Here is a 20,704-nt window from a genome sequence, read left to right as displayed (position 1 = left end):
GCAGTTTGCTGACAGTGACCACCAGTATATATAGCAGTACGGTACGGAAGGCCACTACTCTACCTACCTCTGTGTCGTCAAGTATACTTTCCATCCATACCTGTGGTGCATTTCAGTTGTGCGCAGTATATATAGTAGTAGGCCATTGCTATTGATACTGGCATATAATTCCACACATTAAAAAATGGAGAACAAAAATGTGGAGGTTAAAATAGGGAAAGATCAAGATCCACTTCCACCTCGTGCTGAAGCTGCTGCCACTAGTCATGGCCGAGATGATGAAATGCCATCAATGTCGTCTGCCAAGGCCGATGCCCAATGTCATAGTAGAGAGCATGCAAAAATCCAAAAAACAAAAGTTCAGTAAAATGACCCAAAAATCAAAATTGAAAGCTTCTGATGAGAAGCGTAAACTTGCCAATATGCCATTTACGACACGGAGTGGCAAGGAATGGCTGAGGCCATAGCCTATGTTCATGGCTAGTGGTTCAGATTCACATGAGGATGGAAGCACTCATCCTCTCACTAGAAAAATGAAAAGACTTAAGCTGGCAAAAGCGCAGCAAAGAACTGTGCGTTCTTCTAAATCCCAAATCCCAAAGGACAGTCCAATTGTGGCAGTTGCGATGCCTGACCTTCCCAACACGGGACGGGAAGAGCTTGCGCCTTCCATCATTTGCACGCCCCCTGCAAGTGCTGGAAGGAGCACCCGCAGTCCAGTTCCTGATAGTCAAATTGAAGATGTCACTGTTGAAGTACACCAGGATGAGGATATGGGTGTTGCTGGCGCTGGGGAGGAAATTGACAAGGAGGATTCTGATGGTGAGGTGGTTTGTTTAAGTCAGGCACCCGGGAAGACACCTGTTGTCAGTGGGACGAATATGGCCATTGACATGCCTGGTCAAAATACAAAAAAAAATCACCTCTTCGGTGTGGAATTATTTCAACACAAATGCGGACAATAGGTGTCAAGCCGTGTGTTGCCTTTGTCAAGCTGTAATAAGTAGGGGTAAGGACGTTAACCACCTAGGAACATCCTTAGTTATACGTCACCTGATCCGCATTCATCAGAAATCAGTGACAAGTTCAAAAACTTTGGATGACAGCGGAAGCAGTCCACTGACCACTAAATCCATTCCTCTTGTAACCAAGCTCCTGCAAACCACACCACCAACTCCCTCAGTGTCAATTTCCACCTTACACAGGAAAGCCAATAGTCCTGCAGGCCATGTCACTGGCAAGTCTGACGAGTCCTCTCCTGCCTGGGATTCCTCCGATGCATCCTTGAGTGTAACGCCTTCTACTGCTGGCGCTGCTGTTGTTGCTGCTGGGAGTCGATCGTCATCACAGAGGGGAAGTCGGAAGACCACTTGTACTACTTCCAGTAATCAATTGACTGTCCAACAGTCCTTTGCGAGGAAGATGAAATATCACAGCAGTCATCCTGCTGCAAAGCGGATAACTCAGGTCTTGTCAGCCTGGGTGGTGAGAAACGTGGTTCCGGTATCCACCGTTAATTCAGAGGCAACTAGAGACTTGTTTGAGGTACTGTGTCCCCGGTACCAAATACCATCTAGGTTCCATTTCTCTAGGCAGGCGATACCGAAAATGTACACAGACATCAGAAAAAGAGTCACCAGTGTCCTAAAAAATGCAGTTGTACCCAATGTCCTCTTAACCACGGACATGTGGACAAGTGGAGCAGGGCAGACTCAGGACTATATGACTGTGACAGCCCACTGGGTAGATGTATTGCATCCCGCAGCAAGAACAGCAGCGGCGGCACCAGTAGCAGCATCTCGCAAACGCCAACTCGTTCCTAGGCAGGCTACTCTTTGTATCACCGCTTTCCATTAGAGGCACACAGCTGACAACCTCTTACGGAAACTGAGGAACATCATCGCAGAATGGCTTACCCCAATTGGACTCTCCTGGGGATTTGTGACATCGGACAACGCCACCAATATTGTGCGTGCATTACATGTGGGCAAATTCCTATGTTTTGCACATACATTGAATTTGGTGGAGCAGAATTATTTAAAAAATGACAGGGGCGTGCAAGAGATGCTGTCGGTGGCCCGAAGAATTGCGGGCCACTTTCGGCATTCAGCCACCGCGTGCCGAAGACTGGAGCACCAGCAAACAGTCCTGAACCTGCCCTGCCATCATCTGAAGCAAGAGGTGGTAACGAGGTGGAATTCAACCCTCTATATGCTTCAGATGATGGAGGAGCAGCAAAAGGCCATTCAAGCCTATACATCTGCCCACGATATAGGCAAAGGAGGGGGAATGCACCTGACTCAAGCGCAGTGGAGAATGATTTCAACGTTGTGCAAGGTACTGCAACCCTTTGAACTTGCCACACGTGAAGTCAGTTCAGACGCTGCCAGCCTGAGTCAGGTCATTCCCCTCATCAGGCTTTTGCAGAAGAAGCTGGAGACATTGAAGGAGGAGCTAAAACAGAGCGATTCCGCTAGGCATGTGGTACTTGTGGATGGAGCCCTTAATTCGCTTAACCAGGATTCACGGGTGGTCAATCTGTTGAAATCAGAGCACTACATTTTGGCCACCATGCTCGATCCTAGATTTAAAACCTACGTTATATCTCTCTTTCCGGCAGACACAAGTCTGCAGAGGTTCAAAGACCTGCTGGTGAGAAAATTGTCAAGTCAAGCGGAACGTGACCCGTCAACAGCTCCTCCTTCACATTCTCCCGCAACTGGGGGTGCGAGGAAAAGGCCAATAATTCCTAGCCGACCCGCTGGCAGTGATGCAGGGCAGTCTGGAGGGAGTGCTGACATCTGGTCCGGACTGAAGGACCTTGCAACGATTACTGACATGTCGTCTACTGTCACTGCATATTATTCTGTCACCATTGAAAGAATGGTGGAGGATTATATGAGTGACCGCATCCAAGTAGGCACGTCAGACAGTCCGTACGTATACTGGCAGGAAAAAGAGGCAATTTGGAGGCCCTTGCACAAACTGGCTTTATTCTACCTAAGTTGCCCTCCCTCCAGTGTGTACTCCGAAAGAGTGTTTTTAGTGCAGCCGCTCACCTTGTCAGCAATCGGCGTACGAGGTTACTTCCAGAAAATGTGGAGAAGATGATGTTCATCAAAATGAATTATAATCAATTCCTCCGTGGAGACATTCACCAGCAATTGCCTCCAGAAAGTACACAGGGATCTGAGATGGTGGATTCCAGTGGGGATGAATTAATAATCTGTGAGGAGGGGGATGTACAAAGTGAAATGGGTGAGGAATCGGATGATGAGGAGGAGATGGACATCTTGCCTCTGTAGAGCCAGTTTGTGCAAGGAGAGATTGATTGCTTCTTTTTTGGTGGGGGCCCAAACCAACCAGTCATTTCAGTCACAGTCGTGTGGCAGACCCTGTCGCTGAAATGATGGGTTCGTTAAAGTGTGCATGTCCTGTTTATACAACATAAGGGTGGGTGGGAGGGCCCAAGGACAATTCCATCTTGCACCTCTTTTTTCTTTCATTTTTCTTTGCATCACGTGCTGTTTGGGCACAATTTTTTTGAAGTGCCATCCTGCCTGACACTGCAGTGCCACTCCCAGATGGGCCAGGTGTTTGTGTCGGCCACTTGTGTCGCTTAGCTTAGTCACACAGCGACCTTGGTGAGCCTCTTTTTTTCTTTGCATCATGTGCTGTTTGGGGACTATTTTTTTGAAGTGCCATCCTGCCTGACACTGCAGTGCCACTCCTAGATGGGCCAGGTGTTTGTGTCGGCCACTTGTGTCGCTTAGCTTAGCCATCCAGCGACCTCGGTGCAAATTTTAGGACGAAAAATAATATTGTGAGGTGTGATGTGTTCAGAATAGACTGAAAATGAGTGGAATATATGGTTATTGAGGTTAATAATACTATGGGATCAAAATGACCCCCAAATTCTATGATTTAAGCTGTTTTTGAGGGTTTTTTGAAAAAAAACACCCGAATCCAAAACACACCCGAATCCGACAAAAAAATTTCAGGGAGGTTTTGCCAAAACGCGTCCGAATCCAAAACACGGCCGCGGAACCGAATCCAAAACCAAAACACAAAACCCGAAAAATTTCCGGTGCACATCACTAGTTACAATAAGAATCAAATTATAAAAAATTGCAAATTGAACATTTTTGGATTTTTGTTTTATTTTTTGTATAGCCTTGATTTCTGAAATATCACAATCACATATACAGTATCTTCAACCACAATATACGGAGAACTAAAGTACAATAACAACATCCAATAAATGTGTTGAAATAAATTACTGAAATTCTAAACAACCAATGAATAGTGTGTTTAAATGAAAACACTGTGGGGCATATTCAAGTAGCTGCAGGGCTTGCCAAAGAAGGATAGCTTTGGGCTTTAATGCCCAGCTACTCAATATTAACCCATTTCCTCTATTGGAAAAACCCATGGCTGTATATTTATCAAATAAACTTTATTATTTTGAAAACATAAATTGGACATTTAACAACAACTACTGCCAAAAATAGAAACAAACATACAGGACTGCGCTTCTCATCCAGGTATGGACATTTATTGCACAATTTAGCATATATTAAAATACTATAAGACACCGGCCTTTATCACATACAATAGGCCATAAAAAATACAATTATAATTCATTAACAACAAAGCTGAATATTAAAGCTCATATATATGTGTATAACCAGTTAAATGCTCCTTAACCATGATATTAGTAGCGGACACTCTCAATGTATATTTCATACAAGTTCATGTAAAGTCCAGCTGTATATAAGCAGGAGTTAATCCACTTGTTAGTCTCTGGTTAGAGCTTATACATTTCCGGACTCCAGGCATTTTCACACAGTCAACTTTTTTTTAAATGAGCAGGCATCCCTGCAATTTACCTTTTACACAGTAAGTTCAATACAAAAGTTCTCTGTTGTTAGTAGGTTATATAAGCACAGTGATAATGGAGTTCATTCCTTATTCCCCCTTAGTACTGGGGTCCACATGCTATCAACCTTCTCTTCCCCCTTTAGATGTTTGCAGTGGGGTAATTAGTCAGATTACTTAGCCGGTTGGCCGGTAACTCACGTGTCGGAGGATATGCACTCCTCTCATTTTGACCTCCACAAATGCGTTTCTTCGCTTATCTTGATCATTAGCAGCTTCCTTAGTGGTTATACACACTGCTCAGTGGTTATACACACTGCAAACATCTAAAGGGGGAAGAGAAGGTTGATAGCACGTGGACCCCAGTGCTAAGGGGGAATAAGAAGTGACAGGGTCAAAAGGTCGAAAAGAAAATGGTTGACATAAAAAAAGGTAGACACCATTTTTTTTGCATGTTTGGGGCTTGTGTGGATAGTTTTGTCATCTAGGACCCAATTGTAGAAAGGTTTTACTCACGACACTTTGGGCTCAGTGGCTTGCTGCGATCGCCATAAGGTTTATAACTAGATCTATGCCGAAATGGATAGAGTAGGTGTGAAAATAACATTTTAAAAGAAAACCTGTATTGACCATTTTCATATCGACCTTTTGACCCTGTCTACCTTTTGAACCTGTTGACCTTTTGTACTGTCCACCATTTTCAAGTCGACCTTTTGATCCTACCGACCTTTTGAACCTGTTGACCTAATGTCTATCTAATATATAGTGTTTATCTATTGACTGTCTAACTAGACACTGTCTATCTATTATACCTCACCCCTTCTGCTTGTATCTCCACAGGCGGTGAACAGAAGTTATCTGAAGCGACATCCCAACTTGCAGGTCATTGAATCATCTCCTTGGTATTTGTTTACATGTATATATGTATGCATGCAAGTACTTCATATATATAAGCACTGTGAGTCTGCAGTGTGAGTTGTCATTTGTGAAAACACAACAAAAAAGGTTTTCTTAACTTTTTTTGTACAAGTTATGTGTGTTTCATAAAGCTATGTATCTTCGTGCCCCACTGCATTCAATTCCATACATAATAGATGTAAGCACTGAGTCCGGAGTGTGAGTTGTCATTCCTGAAAAACAATTATTTATTTTATAACTTATGTGTTATGTAAGTGCTGTGCCACACTGCATTCATAAATATAAACACTATGTACGGTATTCAAATGATATAACATGCCCAATCTACTTTCTAATGTGATCCCCGTTATCACGTATATCATGCCCATAGTGATCAGGTTTAGCTGCATAAAGGGTAAGGGTGCCTTGCTACCCCAGGGATAGCGAGCTGAAATGATGATACCATGTCCATCAGCAGAAACAGAATGGGTGTGGAAGGGGGGATTTAATACCACCCTATGACTCTGCAGTGTAAGGTGACATTAGCAAAGTTCCAAAAAAAGTTTTGTTTACAACTTGTGTGTGCTGTAGGTGCTGTACTCAACTGCGTATAAGCATTGTGACTCTGTAAGTCTATGTGCAGCTTGGGAGCTGCGTCACTGACAATTGGTAACACAGCAATGAAGGTAAATAACAGTAATTCATGATAGTGCTATAACACCTAGTAAACTTGGACCAGGGGGCAGAAAGTTTAGTAAAGGGCACTTGAAATAAAAATATTTCACAATGTCAAAAATGGGTAATTGTGTTACATTTAAAAATGACAAATCAATGCCCCCCCAAAAAGAACACTATGGCTGAAGAACAAACTGCGTGTTTACAAATTCCTTTGGAGAGTCTAGGGGTGACCATGTTAGCTATGTGTGAAACTGACAATCAATCGATCAATCAATCAATCAATCATTCTAGTATTTTATGTCACCTACAGAACAGCATACAGCTCCTGATCTAAGCCTCACACGTTAATTTTAATTAATCAATTAATAAATCCATTTATCTTGCTTATATTCTTTTATTACCTTTTCTCTCCCGATTTGGTGCAAAACAGAAGGTTGATATAGTCTATGTCTCAATTTTTGACATTATTATTCGCCTGGGAACACAACTTTTGGTGACGTTAGATGCTAGATCCTTTTTGGGCTACTTTGTGGTCATAGATTCTGAAAATAAAATTTGTTTTTATCCTTCTGGTCTGCTCATCAAGATATGACATATCTCTGTACAAATGTATACATTTATACATATTGTATTATACTGTACGTGTAATGAATGACAATCAAATGAAGGTACAGTATGAAGATCAATCACAAGAAGCCTAGACCATGAACAACAAAACTAAAGATTCTTCATTGAGAAATGTTGCTGAAACCGTGTTTCTGTGATTTCCTTCAAAGAGGATATTCACGGTAGATGCCCCATCAGTAGTCTGCCATCATAACGGTTTTGTTTTTCCATGGTCCTTATTTCCTGGTAAAATTGCTCCCACTGTTGTCACTTACATCACTAAGACAATATGGAAATCAATTTTAATCCAAATGACTGTGGAGGTAATGCACTTTGAGGCTTATGTTACAACCAAGCGTACAGAAAAAAGTGAGCATATTCTTGTTGTGTATTTAGCGGCCTTATCGTTCCCAAGGAAAGTATGAACATGTAAAGTACGCATGCAAACATCAACAGAACATCAGCAAAATCATAAGTATATATAAAGTAATCATAAGAACAATACTGTAGGTAATGACATCAGAAATATCTAAAAAACTAGAGCTCCTAGATTGAAATGGATGGTATTTTCAGAATCAGAGGCACACAAATACCCACCCAATCATGTCTAAAATTCCAGGTACCACATAAAAATATTTTATTTGTTCCCCAGTGTAAACAAACAATCATTCTTGTATTCTTTCATGATATTTTCTCTTCTGACTTGCTGCATATAAGAAGGTCAATAATCCAAGTCTCATTTTTTTAAATAACCAATCGATCATTCTTTTACCTACCTTCTACTATATACTCCACCTCCATTTCCCTGTACTTTCCTCAAGTCTCTGAGCTTTTGTAGTTCTTGATTAATGAAAACATTCTTGGTTACTTTCTATGCAGGGCCATCTTGACAGAAGTTAGGCCCCTGGGCAAAGCAATGCACTGGGGCCTCTTCCCATCTTCCAGCAGTAGGGGGGTGCTATTAGCAGCCTCTTTGATGTCCCGTGGGTGATATGGGGGGTGTTATATCTTTTGCTCAGCAGTAATTTCTGCTAATCACAACTTTACTGTACATAGTGCAGGAAGTAGAACACTAAACTGTAGAAATGGGCATTGGGCTAAATGAAGGGTCCCTGGTATATGACTTCCAGGGTGGAAGTGGTGAATAGTGGAGTGGGCTTAATATTCAACATTTTCCGGTGGGAGGGAAGCTTGCTTGACTGCAGATGTCTCCAGTTCCTGGAAATAGATTTTGTAGCTTTCAATTGGATAAAAAAAACTAGAGAATCACACCTTTCAGGAGGTACTGGGGACTTGGGGATCAGAGTTCAAGAGCCAGAGTAATCCACAGATGAAAATATAAAACTTCATATCAGGTGTGTGGAGCTGGAGAATTGACCAGCTGCTGGAAGGCTGATGTCTCTGGTTCTGGGCACAGTAGAGACAAGCTTCCAGTATGTACCGAAAGGAAAGAGGCCCAGCTTTTGGAGTATACCCTCAGAAAAACTCTATCCCCAGAACCTGGGATATCTGGCTGGGGAGAGCAATCAACAGGCTCAGACGGGAACCACTGCTTTGAAGTAGAATATATCCTGTTCCCCAGGGATGATTTTAAAAAATCTGGTACCCCTGGAAAAAGGGGACACTTAGCTATCAGGCTAGGATCCATATACTCCGCTCTGTTGAGACCATATGAAAAGACGGCCCTGTTTCTATGAGGTCATATAGTTTATTAAACTGCCATTCTGTCTACCACTGCAGTGCCACTCTGTTTCCTAGATGTGCCATGTTTTGAAATTTAACAGCCAAGTGCGTGTGTGTGCTGCCCACTGTGCAACTTTTAGACCTAAACTGGAAATGACTAGAAATTAATGGTAGTGAGGTTAATCATACTGTAGGGACAATAAAGTTATGTGACTTTAGAAGTTTCTATCAATTAAAAAAAAAAAATACAGATCCAAAACACATGATGGCGGCTTTGGCCACATTAAAAACAAGCTACAAAGGTAATACAGATCCAAAACACATGGGTGAGCGTGCATTTCTAGTAATTAACAGCATTGAATTTATAAGACCAGCACTGGGGAAAATGTGATAATTTGTTTAAATCTATTTATTAAAACTCAAGTTATTATTTTTCTTACTATTGTGTTCAACCTGGGAAGCCTCAGAAGATTGCAGCATATATTAGATATTTTCTATTTTAAATACTTTATTTTGCTGGTGCAAGACTTCTTTCGCAGTATATAGTTGAATTATTCTAATAAATGTTATGTTTTAATATGTCAACCTAGCCATGACAGAAGTGCACAAAACATAAAAGTCTCTACCCTTTTATTTGTGTCTCATATTTTAAGGATTAGTAAGCAACTGCAGTTTATTACTGAATAGCAATAGTTATTGCTGAACACGCCAGCATTAAATTAGCTGCATTTCTCTGCTGAATATTTGTACTCTTCTATCAGCAATAAGTAGCTGCACATAGCATGATCACTTTTGTATTCCAAATATAAATGTGTGGCCTAAACTATTCAAGCTTCCTTATATATGTAACACAATTCTGGTGTCCACCTGCATTGGGTAGTAGAGACCTGGTATTGGAGAGAGAGGGGAAGGAAATTACTGGCTGGGGGTGGATCTGCCTGTCCACAGGTACTGGAGACGTCTGTACAGAACATCCCATAATGTATCTAAGGCACTAGAGTTAAGGATTATCAGAGCTCACAGAAAGTAGGCATCATGACTAGTGATGAGCACCTGAAATTTTTTGGGTTTTGTGTTTTGGTTTTGGGTTCGGTTCCGCGGCCGTGGGTTCGAACGCGTTTTGGCAAAACCTCACCGAATTTTTTTTGTCGGATTCGGGTGTGTTTTGGATTCGGGTGTTTTTTTCAAAAAACCCTAAAAAACAGCTTAAATCATAGAATTTGGGGGTCATTTTGATCCCAAAGTATTATTAACCTCAATAACCATAATTTCCACTCATTTTCAGTCTATTCTGAACACCTCACACCTCACAATATTATTTTTAGTCCTAAAATTTGCACCGAGGTCGCTGGATGGCTAAGCTAAGCGACCCAAGTGGCCGACACAAACACCTGGCCCATCTAGGAGTGGCACTGCAGTGTCACGCAGGATGGCCCTTCCAAAAAACACTCCCCAAACAGCACATGACGCAAAGAAAAAAAGAGGCGCAATGAGGTAGCTGTGTGAGTAAGCTAAGCGACCCTAGTGGCCGACACAAACACCTGGCCCATCTAGGAGTGGCACTGCAGTGTCACGCAGGATGGCCCTTCCAAAAAACACTCCCCAAACAGCACATGACGCAAAGAAAAAAAGAGGCGCAATGAGGTAGCTGTGTGAGTAAGCTAAGCGACCCTAGTGGCCGACACGAACACCTGGCCCATCTAGGAGTAGCACTGCAGTGTCACGCAGGATGGCCCTTCCAAAAAACACTCCCCAAACAGCACATGACGCAAAGAAAAAAAGAGGCGCAATGAGGTAGCTGTGTGAGTAAGCTAAGCGACCCTAGTGGCCGACACAAACACCTGGCCCATCTAGGAGTGGCACTGCAGTGTCACGCAGGATGGCCCTTCCAAAAAACACTCCCCAAACAGCACATGACGCAAAGAAAAAAAGAGGCGCAATGAGGTAGCTGTGTGAGTAAGCTAAGCGACCCTAGTGGCCGACACAAACATCTGGCCCATCTAGGAGTGGCACTGCAGTGTCACGCAGGATGGCCCTTCCAAAAAACACTCCCCAAACAGCACATGACACAAAGAAAAAAAGAGGCGCAATGAGGTAGCTGTGTGAGTAAGCTAAGCGACCCTAGTGGCCGACACAAACACCTGGCCCATCTAGGAGTGGCACTGCAGTGTCACGCAGGATGGCCCTTCCAAAAAACACCCCCCAAACAGCACATGACGCAAAGAAAAATGAAAGAAAAAAGAGGTGCAAGATGGATTTGTCCTTGGGCCCTCCCACCCACCCTTATGTTGTATAAACAGGACATGCACACTTTAACCAACCCATCATTTCAGTGACAGGGTCTGCCACATGACTGTGACTGAAATGACGGGTTGGTTTTGACCCCCACCAAAAAAGAAGCAATTAATCTCTCCTTGCACAAACTGGCTCTACAGAGGCAAGATGTCCACCTCATCATCATCCTCCGATATATCACCGTGTACATCCCCCTCCTCACAGATTATCAATTCGTCCCCACTGGAATCCACCATCTCAGCTCCCTGTGTACTTTGTGGAGGCAATTGCTGCTGGTGAATGTCTCCACGGAGGAATTGATTATAATTCATTTTAATGAACATCATCTTCTCCACATTTTCTGGATGTAACCTCGTACGCCGATTGCTGACAAGGTGAGCGGCGGCACTAAACACTCTTTCGGAGTACACACTTGTGGGAGGGCAACTTAGGTAGAATAAAGCCAGTTTGTGCAAGGGCCTCCAAATTGCCTCTTTTTCCTGCCAGTATAAGTACGGACTGTCTGACGTGCCTACTTGGATGCGGTCACTCATATAATCCTCCACCATTCTTTCAATGGGGAGAGAATCATATGCAGTGACAGTAGACGACATGTCCGTAATCGTTGGCAGGTCCTTCAGTCCGGACCAGATGTCAGCATCAGCAGTCGCTCCAGACTGCCCTGCATCACCGCCAGCGGGTGTGCTCGGAATTCTGAGCCTTTTCCTCGCACCCCCAGTTGCGGGAGAATGTGAAGGAGGAGATGTTGACAGGTCGCGTTCCGCTTGACTTGACAATTTTGTCACCAGCAGTTCTTTGAACCCCAGCAGAGTTGTGTCTGCCGGAAAGAGAGATCCAAGGTAGGTTTTAAATCTAGGATCGAGCACGGTGGCCAAAATGTAGTGCTCTGATTTCAACAGATTGACCACCCGTGAATCCTTGTTAAGCGAATTAAGGGCTCCATCCACAAGTCCCACATGCCTAGCGGAATCGCTCTGTGTTAGCTCCTCCTTCAATGTCTCCAGCTTCTTCTGCAAAAGCCTGATGAGGGGAATGACCTGACTCAGGCTGGCAGTGTCTGAACTGACTTCACGTGTGGCAAGTTCAAAAGGTTGCAGAACCTTGCACAACGTTGAAATCATTCTCCACTGCGCTTGAGACAGGTGCATTCCACCTCCTATATCGTGCTCAGTTGTATAGGCTTGAATGGCCTTTTGCTGCTCCTCCAACCTCTGAAGCATATAGAGGGTTGAATTCTACCTTTTTACCACTTCTTGCTTCAGATGATGGCAGGGCAGGTTCAGGCGTTTTTGGTGGTGCTCCAGTCTTCTGTACGTGGTGCCTGTACGCCGAAAGTGTCCCGCAATTCTTCTGGCCACCGACAGCATCTCTTGCACGCCCCTCTCGTTTTTTAAATAATTCTGCACCACCAAATTCAAGGTATGTGCAAAACATGGGACGTGCTGGAATTTGCCCATATTTAATGCACACACAATATTGCTGGCGTTGTCCGATGCCACAAATCCACAGGAGAGTCCAATTGGGGTAAGCCATTCTGCGATGATCTTCCTCAGTTGCCGTAAGAGGTTTTTAGCTGTGTGCGTATTCTGGAAAGCGGTGATACAAAGCGTAGCCTGCCTAGGAAAGAGTTGGCGTTTGCGAGATGCTGCTACTGGTGCCGCCGCTGCTGTTCTTGCGGCGGGAGTCCATACATCTACCCAGTGGGCTGTCACAGTCATATAGTCCTGAGCCTTCCCTGCTCCACTTGTCCACATGTCCGTGGTTAAGTGGACATTGGGTACAACTGCATTTTTTAGGACACTGGTGAGTCTTTTTCTGAGGTCTGTGTACATTTTCGGTATCGCCTGCCTAGAGAAATGGAACCTAGATGGTATTTGGTACCGGGGACACAGTACCTCCAACAAGTCTCTAGTTGCCTCTGCAGTAATGATGGATACCGGAACCACGTTTCTCACCGCCCAGGATGCCAAGGCCTCAGTTATCCGCTTTGCAGCAGGATGACTGCTGTGATATTTCATCTTCCTCGCAAAGGACTGTTGGACAGTCAATTGCTTGGAGGAAGTAGTAAAAGTGGTCTTACGAGTACGACTTCCCCTCTGGGATGACCATCGACTCCCAGCAGCAACAACAGCAGCGCCAGCAGCAGTAGGCGTTACACGCAAGGATGCATCGGAGGAATCCCAGGCAGGAGAGGACTCGTCATAATTGCCAGTGACATGGCCTGCAGGACTATTGGCATTCCTGGGGAAGGAGGAAATTGACACTGAGGGAGTTGGTGGGGTGGTTTGCGTGAGCTTGGTTACAAGAGGAAGGGATTTACTGGTCAGTGGACTGCTTCCGCTGTCGCCCAAAGTTTTTGAACTTGTCACTGACTTATGATGAATGCGCTGCAGGTGACGTATAAGGGAGGATGTTCCGAGGTGGTTAACGTCCTTACCCCTACTTATTACAGCTTGACAAAGGCAACACACGGTTTGACAAATGTTGTCCGCATTTCTGTTGAAATACTTCCACACCGAAGAGCTGATTTTTTTGGTATTTTCACCAGGCATGTCAATGGCCCTATTCCTCCCACGGACAACAGGTGTCTCCCCGGGTGCCTGACTTAAACAAACCACCTCACCATCAGAATCCTCCTGGTCAATTTCCTCCCCAGCGCCAGCAACACCCATATCTTCCTCATCCTGGTGTACTTCAACACTGACATCTTCAATCTGACTATCAGGAACTGGACTGCGGGTGCTCCTTCCAGCACTTGCAGGGGGCGTACAAATGGTGGAAGGCGCATGCTCTTCACGTCCAGTGTTGGGAAGGTCAGGCATCGCAAACGACACAATTGGACTCTCCTTGTGGATTTGTGATTTCGAAGAACGCACAGTTCTTTGCTGTGCTTTTGCCAGCTTGAGTCTTTTCATTTTTCTAGCGAGAGGCTGAGTGCTTCCATCCTCATGTGAAGCTGAACCACTAGCCATGAACATAGGCCAGGGCCTCAGCCGTTCCTTGACACTCCGTGTGGTAAATGGCATATTGGCAAGTTTACGCTTCTCCTCCGACAATTTTATTTTAGATTTTTGAGTCCTTTTTTTACTGATATTTGGTGTTTTGGATTTTACATGCTCTGTACTATGACATTGGGCATCGGCCTTGGCAGACGACGTTGCTGGCATTTCATCGTCTCGGCCATGACTAGTGGCAGCAGCTTCAGCACGAGGTGGAAGTCGATCTTGATCTTTCCCTATTTTTGGAACCTCAACATTTTTGTTCTCCATATTTTAATAGGCACAACTAAAAGGCACCTCAGGTAAACAATGGAGATGGATGGATACTAGTATACTTATGGATTGACGAGCGACTGCCGACACAGAGGTAGCTACAGCCGTGGACTACCGTACTGCGTCTGCTGCTAATATAGACTGGATGATAATGATATAAAAAATATATATATATATCACTACTGCAGCCGGACAGGTATATATTATATAATGACGGACCTGCTGGACACTGTCAGCTCAGCACTGCAGACTCCTAAAGCAAGCTACTAGTAGTATCAAGAAGATAGAAAAAAAAAAAACACCACAGGTAGGTGGTATACAATTATGGATGGACTAGCGACTGCCGACACAGAGGTAGCTACAGCCGTGGACTACCGTACTGCGTCTGCTGCTAATATAGACTGGATGATAATGATATAAAAAATATATATATATATCAACACTGCAGCCGGACAGGTATATATTATATAATGACGGACCTGCTGGACACTGTCAGCTCAGCACTGCAGACTCCTAAAGTAAGCTACTAGTAGTATCAAGAAGATAGAAAAAAAAAAAAACACCACAGGTAGGTGGTATACAATTATGGATGGACTAGCGACTGCCTACACAGAGGTAGCTACAGCCGTGGACTACCATACTGCGTCTGCTGCTAATATAGACTGGATGATAATGATATAAAAAATATATATATATATCACTACTGCAGCCGGACAGGTTTATATTATATAATGACGGACCTGCTGGACACTGTCAGCTCAGCACTGCAGACTCCTAAAGTAAGCTACTAGTAGTATCAAGAAGATAGAAAAAAAAAAACACCACAGGTAGGTGGTATACAATTATGGATGGACTAGCGACTGCCGACACAGAGGTAGCTACAGCCGTGGACTACCGTACTGCGTCTGCTGCTAATATAGACTGGATGATAATGATATAAAAAATATATATATATATCACTACTGCAGCCGGACAGGTATATATTATATAATGACGGACCTGCTGGACACTGTCAGCTCAGCACTGCAGACTCCTAAAGTAAGCTACTAGTAGTATCAAGAAGATAGAAAAAAAAAAAAAACACCACAGGTAGGTGGTATACAATTATGGATGGACTAGCGACTGCCGACACAGAGGTAGCTACAGCCGTGGACTACCGTACTGCGTCTGCTGCTAATATAGACTGGATGATAATGATATAAAAAATATATATATATATCACTACTGCAGCCGGACAGGTATATATTATATAATGACGGACCTGCTGGACACTGTCAGCTCAGCACTGCAGACTCCTAAAGTAAGCTACTAGTATCAAGAAGATAGAAAGAAAAAAAACACCACGGGTAGGTGGTATACAATTATGGATGGACGAGCGACTGCCGACACAGAGGTAGCTACAGCCGTGGACTACCGTACTGCGTCTGCTGCTAATATAGACTGGATGATAATGATATAAAAAATATATATATATCACTACTGCAGCGGGACAGGTATATATTATATAATGACGGACCTGCTGGACACTGTCAGCAGAATGCGTTTATAGAATAAAAACACCACACGACGAGTGTTTAACTTTTTCAGGCAGACAATCACAATATACTGGTGGTCAGTGGTCACTGGTCAGTCACACTGGCACTGGCAGTGGCACTCTGGCAGCAAAAGTGTGCACTGTTAAAATATGAACTCCTGCTATAACTGCTCCCCAGTCTCCCCCACAATTAAGCTGTGTGAGCAGTGAGCACTCAGCACAGTTAGATATACAGTATTACATAGATGATGCAGCACACTGAGGGCACACTGAGGCTGAGCACAGATATGGTATGTGACTGTGTCACGCTGTGTATCGTTTTTTTTTCAGGCAGAGAACGGATTAATTAAACTGGTGGTCACTGGTCACACTATCAGCAAGTAGTAGTGGTCACTGGTCAGTCACACTGGCACTGGCAGTGGCACTCTGGCAGCAAAAGTGTGCACTGTTAAAATATGTACTCCTGCTAATACTGCTCCCCATTCTCCCCCACAATTAAGCTGTGTGAGCAGTGAGCACTCAGCACAGTCAGATATACAGTATTACATAGATGATGCAGCACACTGAGGGCACACTGAGGCTGAGCACAGATATGGTATGTGACTGTGTCACACTGTGTATCGTTTTTTTTCAGGCAGAGAACGGATTAATTAAACTGGTGGTCACTGGTCACACTATCAGCAAGTAGTACTCCGTCCTAATATGCTCCCCAAAATTAGTAAATCAAGTGTCTCTACTCTCTACTCTCTAGTCTACTCTAAACGGAGAGGACGCCAGCCACGTCCTCTCCCTATCAATCTCAATGCACGTGTGAAAATGGCGGCGACGCGCGGCTCCTTATATAGAATCCGAGTCTCGCGATAGAATACGAGCCTCGCGAGAATCCGACAGCGGGATGATGATGTTCGGGCGCGCTCGGGTTAGCCGAGCAAGGCGGGAAGATCCGAGTCTGCCTCGGACCCATGTAAAAAGGCTGAAGTTCGGGGGGGTTCGGTTTCCGAGAAACCGAACCTGCTCATCTCTAATCATGACATCAATAAAAGGAATGCAGCACATAGATACAAACTGATGGCATGGGACCACTGCGCACTCAGAAGCAGCAACAATAGAGTATTATTATTATTATTATCCTTTATTTATATGGCGCCACAAGGGTTCCGCAGCACCCAATTACAGAATACATAAACAAATAATCAAACAGGAAAACAGCAACTTACAGTTGATGACAGAATAGGACAAGTACAGGGTAAATAAACATAGTTACATCAGCAGATGACACTGGAATAAGTATCAGGTGGCAGAAGACTGCTGGATGTGGTGCAGTTGAAGATTATTAAAGTAAGAAAGGATAAGCACATGAGGGAAGAGGGCCCTGCTCGTGAGAGCTTACATTCTAAAGGGGAGGGGTAGACAGACAGGCGTGACACAGATGGGGTACATAGAGAGCGTAGAACAGAGGGTTAGGATGAGATTTGGCTGGGTTTGGTGAAGAAGTGGGTCTTGAGAGATCATTTGAAGTTTTGTAGAGAGGTGGAGAGTCTGAGGGGGAGAGGTAGGGAATTCCAGAGAATATATAAACAGTGCACCCCCATACACATAGAAAATAATAATCCTGAGACAAAAAGATAAATCCTTTGTCGCGCTCACTTTCTCTGAAGTGCCACTTAATATAGGTGACCAATAAACAAAAAAAGTGGGAGGTATTAATACAACAAACATGTACATTATTTTTTTCATGTACCATATTACAAACACACCTGTGAATGTGACCAGTGCACCTTTGGTGTCACACTATAGGTATTTAAAGATTACAAATTAAATAATCACATTATAAAATGAGAACTGAAAGACAAAAATTAACATAGAATAAAACTGCATATATTCACAATAAAAAAAGTTTGTATATTGCACTCACCCTTTTAAGGGTAATACAGGCCTTATTGTGTGTCTTTACACCCTTGGATCCTTCATTCAAAAGGTATGTTTCCCAATACAGCAACCACTGGAGACATGAGTTATAGGGGTAACCAAGTATTTTATTCAACACACATTCAAATTCCGTAAGGGATAATGGAGCCATACATATGAACCAGTAACTTAAAACAAAGTTCCAGCAAAGTCCCGACAGAGTGTTAGTAGTTCAGATAATATACTGTAACTGGATGTCACTCTCCACCAGTGCGTTTCAATGTTCAAAGTCTTTGTCAAAGTGTAAGTGATCTGCTTACCTTGTGTCCTTATATACCTAACAGTCCAATAACTTTCCCTTTTGGGGGGTGGGGTGAGAAATGATCACATCATGCCTGAAAAAACATCATATAATATATATATTTTATCTTTTTTCCCCAAAGTACATAGGTGTTACCAAGGATGGAGGTTTGTATATATTAAATAACATACTGGAAATATGTTTGAAAACTTTGACCTGTTTAAATAAAATTTCCAATTGGTTACAAATGTTTGAGCCCTTACTCTCACAGGTGACATATAAAGTCATATTTACTAACAACCATTTTTCCTCCCTGCAACAGTTTTATGTAACTATTAGCACTTTAGGTATAATTGCTGTGTGTTTAAGCTCTAACAACAAAATTAACAAGTACAGGTTGAGTATCCCATATCCAAATATTGCGAAATACGGAATATTCCGAAATACAGAATTTTTTGAGCGAGAGCGAGATAGTGAAACCTTTGTTCTCTGATGGCTCAATGTACACAAACTTTGTTTAATACACAAAGCTATTAAAAATATTGTATTAAATGACCTCCAGGCTGTGTGTATAAGGTGTATATGAAGCATAAATGAATTGTGTGAATGTAGATACATAAATGCATTCTGTGCTTAGACTTGGGTCCCATCGCCATGATATCTCATTATGGTATGCAATTATTCCAAAATACGGAAAAATCTGATATCCAAAATACTTCCGGTCCCAAGCATTTTGAATAAGGGATACTCAACCTGTATATACTATGAATAATATCTGATACATTAAAAACACCTGCTAAAATTAGTTTTTTGGTTTGAAACACAAATGGAAGGTTTCTGAGCCAAAGCGGATGCAATAAAAAAAAAAAGACCAGTATCGTGTATCATTTACAAAATTGCTAATTTTTACAAATGATTTAGTAAACAATAAGATAACATGAATATTAACTTTACTTTTGAACAGAGTCTATTAATGTCTACTGTTTCCATAACCCATAGTCGTACTCAGCCATTACAGTACTGTATGTCTTAAATGCAGTATGAAGGATTGATATCTTCAGTATCTCTTCTACCCAAGTAAGGAAGGTGCATTGGCAGACAGTGCATTTGAGTCTTCCCCTCCCCTTCTCTGTTTGTGTGCACTTTCCTTAAGTACTCAGCGGATTGGTTTTGACAAGACAGTACTGCATGACTAGGCATCTTTAAGAGATACTTAGCAGTTCTATTCTTCCTGGAAAAAAGGATGCAACACTCAGCTGACCAATAATTCTCCTGTTCCGTGCAGTAATATTCTACATCATGAATGCTTATTTGGAAAATGTGTTACTCAATAAGCCATTTCATTCGCCGAAAATTAAATTAGTCCCTATGAAAAAAGAAACTTGCCAGCACATGTACAGATTTCAACCTTATCTGTCCACCTCTCTTTACACTTCAGTGAGCAAGGGAGAATAAACCAGATTATTCTTTGTGGATGCCTGAGGCATTTTTTCCCAAACACAGTGAACCATAGGGGTTGTAAAGTAAGCAGTGATATAGAGAATGGGAATATTGTAGTATAATGTACTTTTATGGTCAAGAATAGCGCTGAGAAATAGATACATTTATATGTTTGAATTTGATTTTTGTATATATGTAACATTATTATACTGAGCACAGGTAACAAAATTCTATACAATCAATGTTTTATTCCTTCTGACAAACACACAAGACTTTTATTTTTCTTCATTGTGTAATTCTGCAATTCGGCCTGCACTGCATTGATCCAAATCAACCTAGCATGACAGTTTGTACACAAAGTGTGTTTCTGAAATATTAACAATTAGTTTTGTTATATCCACAAGAGGAATTGTGGGATCTGAGAGCAAAGTACTGGGGCAGCGATGAGGTTCAACCAGAAACATCCATCACTGATTCTTGATGATGATGAAACAAAAGACATTGAAGTTCAAAAGGTTAACATTCTGAAAGGGTTATCAAAGTATCAGCAACATTTCCCAACAATGAATGTTATCAGGATGGCACCCAAAGTGGACCACAATTAATATGAATCACAAAATGCCTTGGTTTTGCACCACAGCATCAAGATGATCCATCCAGCATACAGATCAAGATATATACTGTAAAGCTTTTGGGAGATGTCTCCACAAACTACAGCATGAATAGTGGGAGACTACATCTCATTGTACAAAAATGTAAATCAGTCCAACCTATCACTGCTACCAGGATTCGTATTAAGTCACCCTCTGGAGGCATCTCAGATATGCCTCTTGTGTCTATGAAGATAAAACAATCGGACAAACATCGGTTGACTTTCTATAGGCATGCAGCTTGGTCAACAGAAGTAAGACACCGGAGCCAAATTAACTACATACAGGATCGCAGTTACAAGCTTTGACACACCCCTGAAATGGTCACAACAAGCCTGTGTTTAACGCAGGTTACAAATCCACAGCATCAATTTTTAGCTATTCAATGAAAAGTTCACATTAAGTTATTGTGAGTTTCAATCGGTATTACTCGAGACTAGGTTAAAAGTAGGGTAAATATCATTATTGTAATGTAACACAGTGTGACACATTGCAAATTTGCAGAGGTTTGTGATCACATAGTCCCCGCCCAAACAGAATGAATACCAACCCCATGCAAGTG

The sequence above is a fragment of the Pseudophryne corroboree genome, chromosome 9, assembly GCF_028390025.1.
Source record: "Pseudophryne corroboree isolate aPseCor3 chromosome 9, aPseCor3.hap2, whole genome shotgun sequence".
NCBI classification, from domain to species: Eukaryota; Metazoa; Chordata; class Amphibia; order Anura; family Myobatrachidae; genus Pseudophryne; species Pseudophryne corroboree.
The sequence above is the reverse complement of the archived record's forward strand: the minus strand, read 5'-3'. Positions refer to the sequence as shown.